This window comes from Eufriesea mexicana, unplaced genomic scaffold, assembly GCF_001483705.2.
Source record: "Eufriesea mexicana isolate 0111107269 unplaced genomic scaffold, ASM148370v2 scaffold33, whole genome shotgun sequence".
NCBI lineage: Eukaryota > Metazoa > Arthropoda > Insecta > Hymenoptera > Apidae > Eufriesea > Eufriesea mexicana.
This window is the reverse complement of record NW_016908206.1, coordinates 594,053-600,638: the sequence shown is the minus strand read 5'-3', so window position 1 is coordinate 600,638 and position 6,586 is coordinate 594,053. Positions and strand designations below refer to the sequence as shown.

Genomic DNA, 6,586 nt, shown 5'->3' with positions numbered 1-6,586 from the left:
CTGACAGCCACTGACACATTCGGCACTATTTTAGAAAAACGCACGCTCGAAACCGAAAAAAAATATCCAATCCCGTTAAGGAATAAATCACTCTACGCGAATCAGTGGAAAAATCCGGTTCAAAAAGCCTAATTCAAAAGATAGAAGCCAAAAAAGTAAATTGCGTCGTACGATCTGACAGCCACTGACACATTCGGCACTATTTTAGAAAAACGCACGCTCGAAACCGAAAAAAAATATCCAATCCCGTTAAGGAATAAATCACTCTACGCGAATCAGTGGAAAAATCCGGTTCAAAAAGCCTAATTCAAAAGATAGAAGCCAAAAAAGTAAATTGCGTCGTACGATCTGACAGCCACTGACACATTCGGCACTATTTTAGAAAAACGCACGCTCGAAACCGAAAAAAAATATCCAATCCCGTTAAGGAATAAATCACTCTACGCGAATCAGTGGAAAAATCCGGTTCAAAAAGCCTAATTCAAAAGATAGAAGCCAAAAAAGTAAATTGCGTCGTACGATCTGACAGCCACTGACACATTCGGCACTATTTTAGAAAAACGCACGCTCGAAACCGAAAAAAAATATCCAATCCCGTTAAGGAATAAATCACTCTACGCGAATCAGTGGAAAAATCCGGTTCAAAAAGCCTAATTCAAAAGATAGAAGCCAAAAAAGTAAATTGCGTCGTACGATCTGACAGCCACTGACACATTCGGCACTATTTTAGAAAAACGCACAATCGAAACCGAAAAAAAATATCCAATCCCGTTATGAAAATATTCACTCTACGCGAACTAGTGGAAAAATCCGGTTCAAAAAGCCTAATTCAAAAGATAGAAGCCAAAAAAGTAAATTGCGTCGTGCGATCTGACAGCCACTGACACATTCGGCACTATTTTAGAAAAACGCACAATTGAAACCGAAAAAAAATATCCAATCCCGTTAAGGAAAGAATCACTCTAACCGAATCAGAGGAAAAATCCGGCTCAAAATGCCTAATTCAAAAGATAGAAGCTAAAAAAGTAAATTGCGCAGCACGACCTGAGAGCCACTGACACTTTCGGCACTATTTCTCGAAAGCGCACTCTCGAAACCGAAAAAAAATATCCAATCCCGTTAAGGAATAAATCACTCTACGCGAATCAGTGGGAAAATCCGATTCAAAAAGCCTAATTCAAAAGATAGAAGCCAAAAAGTATATTGCGCAGCACGATCTGAGAGCCACTGACACATTCGGCACTATTTAAGAAAAACGCACGCTCGAAACCGAAAGAAAATATCCAATCCCGTTATGAAAATATTCACTCTACGCGAACTAGTGGAAAAATGCGGTTCAAAACGCCTAATTCAAAAGATAGAAGCCAAAAAAGTAAATTGCGTCGTGCGATCTGACAGCCACTGACACATTCGGCACTATTTTAGAAAAACGCACAATTGAAACCGAAAAAAAATATCCAATTCCGTTAAGGGAAAAATTACTCTACGCTGTCATGTCGAGAAAATCTAACCGAAAAGCGTAATTTCAGAAATATAGACGAATAAAGTATACTTTGTAGAACGATTTCACAGGCACTTGCTTTTCCGTTACTTTGTTTCATATATGCACCTTCAATCGTAATATAATTGCCCTACTGGTTGAAGAACTGCCTATTCTATGCAGTAGTAACGAAATATTCTAATCCACAATTAAAATTTACAATGTAAAAGAGATAATACATAACTATGTTGCAACGGAACGTCAAGTTCGAATAAAAATTGAACAAACTATTAAAAAGCTGCCTATACAGAGTAATGTTGATCAAATATTCCAACGAACTGTTGAATTCTAGAATCTTCTACAGCCGATAGTAACGATAGTATTATAGGATCCCGCACTCACGCCACTTCATTTCCCACATGTATCGTTATACGATTTACACTATGTAACATCACTTTTTTTCACATGTAGTATATTATCACCGAAGAAATGATCACAGTTAGTAATCTTAAACTTCGTAAAGTAATTAAAACGTCAATCAGCGATATCACTACTTCACGAAACGTTCTGCGATTTAATGTTTCATTTTAACGCGTGAGAATATTCCACCATGTTACCGTTATGCCCGCTTGCCGCCAACTGGAAGTTAGTTGCAACCGGACATGCTAGGTATTTTTGTAGCGGGAAAATTTTGCATCTTTGAAATAACTATGTGATAAAGTATCGATGTAAAGTATCAAACGATGTCTCTTATATTTAATAATGTCAATGGAGCAAATATAAATATATTTCTGTTGCGAGAAATTCCAAATTTCTATAATTAATTCATGAACTGAAATTATTAATTATTCCATTATACTAATGGAAAGACAAACCATTAGTATCTTTGGCAATGTTTCAAACACTCTACAATAATCACCAATAATGAATTAAATAACAAGGAATTCATATCCAGAATTATATTAGAATGCTCGCTAAGGCTGTGACTTTACGATACAATTATAAAAGTTGATAAGTTAATTATAGACGAACATGAAGTCACAGATGAAGGCGAATGATTTTATTATTGGTAAAAAGAAAATGAAACTACGATGGTTATATGCTTAGATACTTCTTATTCACTTTAAAAGTTTCACATATACACGTTAATTGTTAACGACATAATAAACAATGCCATATAAACATTAGAATCTGAATAGATGTCCGTCACGCACCGTTGCGAGAAAAAGATGTTTCATAATACATATCACGTACTAATTATCATTATAATGACAATATATATATGTAACAATATTTATCGACATATACACCCTACCGCAAATAATTCTATTCAAATACATGACTTATCCTAATAATTCTAGATATTGATTTATCTTGCATTTATCTCTCTTATCGTGCATCTCCTCGGTTTTCTTTCGTGCTGAACCTCATAAGGAGTCATTTATTCTCTATTCATTTTCCATTATATCTTTATCATCTTCAGCATAACCTATTTCATAATTTTCTACTATCTTCGGTTTCTTCTTTGCATCCACCAATTTATTTTTTATCCTTTCCTTCATCGCACTGAAAATATAAGTATAAGACAGTTACTAAAAATTCCTACTTTCTATAACATAGTTATAATGTAAACAATTAATTAACTCTCTTTCTTTATAACTTCTAATTCTTCTTGAGTTTTTACTTTGTCGACACTTTCCTAATCACTACTGCGGTCTTCCTTCCTTTTTTAAATTGCAAGTTCAGGTGGTTCAACAGCTGGTGTGAGCTTAATTTTGAATCACTTAAATGATAATGAGCTGATTTACCATCCCACTAAACTTTTTATTTAATATCACAGATTCTTCTTCATCTTCCTCTGATTTTTCACCAAATGATAAAACATTGAAATCTCTGTAACAAAATTTTGCATTGTAAGGAATAATACTACCAGGGCTAAATTCTGCAAACATATATGATTTTTACTTTACCACTGCTATTTTAGTTTTTAAACTGTCCTTCACTTCTTCACTTTTCTGTACTATTGTTCTGGATATAATAACAGAAAATGGTTTGTTCAATATTATAGATTTTAACAATCTTGGGGGATACAGTAGTCTATCATTCTACAAAGAAGAGGAATTATGATATTTATATCATTTCTGGACATATTTTCTTGTGAACATTAAATTTACCTCATCCACAGGTGCTTTTTCAAGTTTAAGCATGTTATATATAGTTTCTCCAGTAACCTTACCAAAGATTGTATGTTTATTCTGCAATTCTGATGTAGAACCAAGAGTAAAGAAAAATTGGAAACCATTGTCATCTTCTCCAGCATACCCACCAGCAATTAAACCTCATCCACAGGAACGTAATCTTGTACGAAAATCGTCCTAAAACACATATATCGAATAATTATTTTTGAATAAAAAACGAATTCATTTTACTTTTAAATGTAGTCTCACTTTAAATGGTTCTCCATATATTTTACCACCTTCTCCTATATCTGTGGGATCACCACCATGTGTTATGAATCCTTTGATAATTCTATGAAATATAGTGTCATCCCAATAACCATCCATACATAATTGTATGAAATTTCTACATGTCTTCGGAGTTTCTTTGACCCATAATTCTGACTCAATATCACCAACAGTTGTTTTCATTACAACCTAGTTATAACAAATATATTGGTTTCATTAATGTACAATATTTTTAAAATCAAATTTATTAGAATTTATTATTTATTATTGCAATTCGAATTAGAAAATAATTAATATATTAATACAGAAATTTAGAAAGTAAATATTGTATATCGGTCCAATTTTTAAAAACAGATATACAATCCATTGAAATATTATTAACTAATACTTACTTCTCTACCCTTAGTAACTGGCTCTCGCATCTAAATATTACTCATGTTTGTATGTCTCCTATAATAAAAAAAATCCATCGTCAATATTCCATATTAAATCTTCAGTCATTTATAAATCAGTCAACCAAATGGTTCTTTTCTCGAATAATCATCAGCAGGTCAGACATACCTTTACCTCCTTTTGACATTAGCTTTATTGGCCCAATAAGATTCATGATGTGCAACACCTCCATTATTTTTGCTGCTTTTATAGTTTCTAAGTTCTTACAGATATTTCTACACATTTCTGCTTTATAGCAACATTTACAGCCTATATTTAATTTAACTTTACCTTTCATAACTATTACCACTTGTTCATTCTCAATCTCTTCAATGATCCTCATATTTTCATGTTGATGCCACACATTTTTCTCCGTTGATACATATGCAGCCTCTTTTTTGTTTCTTAATTCTGCATTATATGCATTTCCTCTTCTGCTTGCTTTTATTTGAACCTCTGCCTTTTCTTTGTATACCTCAGCTAGATCATTCTGAAATATAACACATTAGCGATGATCATTGACTTTGACTGATATCAATATTTACTTAAATCAGGAGCACAACATATCTTTCAACCTCAATGCATTCTCTATATCTTGTTACAAGAGGCCATCACCTAAATTAATTTTAATCCCTTTCATCTGCCTACACCATTTCCCTTTTATGAATCTTTATTAGATCATTAAATATTTCTGTCTTGATAACACATATCATACCATACATATTTCTATTACTGCTAAAAATAATAATTGGCATCTAATGGCTCACGCTGCTGATATTCCTTGAGTCCAATATTTTTCTCCTATTGCACGTGTCCATTCACTTCAACAGAATATTGTCATTTTACACTAAGCTCTGCTATCACTAATAAAACATAGAAAAACAATGGCTTATATGTTACACTATTTAATTACAACTTACGATTATATTAATACACATACTTACATTCTTCTGCTTGATGCAGGCACACCTCCATGGACACAACACTGCTTCTTACGTTTTCTTGGAATTCTTTTCCCATTTTCTATGCATTCACCTGTTTTCTTGGAGAAAAATTAACAAATTAGTCAATTTCTGTCATTAATACAGGAGCTTTTACCATTGCATTGACATACGTACCATTGCAGATTTCTCATCTGCCAGGTAAAGAAGCGAATGCTGACTGTCGAATTAAAACCATTCCGTGGGCTGAACTTATTAAAGAATGTAGAAAATTTTATGGGGTTTTTAAGTGAATAAAAACAAGGGAAGAGAACGTGTATTAGTTATTTATATCGTTTTATTGTTTCCTTTCGTCCGCTATCACGTTATGTGGTTTAAAAACTCTTCTGGCGCCATCTGTGTTCATCTTACCGAATCTGAGGTTCGAGTTTAAACTCATAGATGGCACTGACTTCAATTTACTAGATTACTAACTCTGGTTATGTGCTCCGAATATATTTTAATAAATCAAATCGGCAGTGGAAAATTAGCTAATTACTCAATATCTGTGATTAATTTATGAACTTTTATAATTGCATCGTAAAGCCAGATCCTTCAAGAACTTTCACATATGTTATTCGATAGAAATTTGTCCCCAATTAATTAATTATTAATAATTGTTCTGCGCAGTGTTTGAATTGTTGTCGAAGTATTGTCGAAGACGCCATTGGTTTTTCATTAATTACTATCCTTTGCGCAATTAATTTATGAAACTTTATGCACTCATTATAAAAGCAATGTTCTTGCGAATCTTCTCATAGCACTTTTGTTCACATTTTGATTCCTGCCTGAAGTTCCAGCTTTGCAATGAAATTATAAAAGTTCACAAATTGTTTACGGAAATTGAGTAATTAATAATTTTTCACTGCCGGAGCCATTCTATCCTTTTCTATCCCCACTCTGTCCTTGTTTACCACGTGACCAGCACCTCGACGACCTCCTTGCCTATCCTATATTCCTATCACTTTCTGGATTTTTGAGCCCAAATCATAGATGGCGTTGATCGAAGTTGCAGAATTAAAAACCACGTGACGCATTGGGCGGGAGAAACAAAACAATAAAACGACATAAATAATTATCACACTTTACTCCCTTTTCTTTACTTTATTAATAGCCCGACGAACGTGAAATCATGGAAGAAGGCGAATGATTATATTATTGATAAAACGAAAATGAAACTACGATGGTTATATACTTAGATACTTTTTATTCACTTTAAAAGCTTCACA

At 33.3% G+C, this 6,586-nt stretch overlaps 1 pseudogene; it reads right to left on the bottom strand.

Moving 5' to 3' along the window:
* Positions 1-2,928: 2,928 nt before the first annotated feature.
* On the bottom strand, positions 2,929-4,382 carry LOC108552837 (peptidyl-prolyl cis-trans isomerase CWC27 homolog; annotated as a pseudogene).
* Between the last annotated feature and the right edge of the window lie 2,204 nt (positions 4,383-6,586).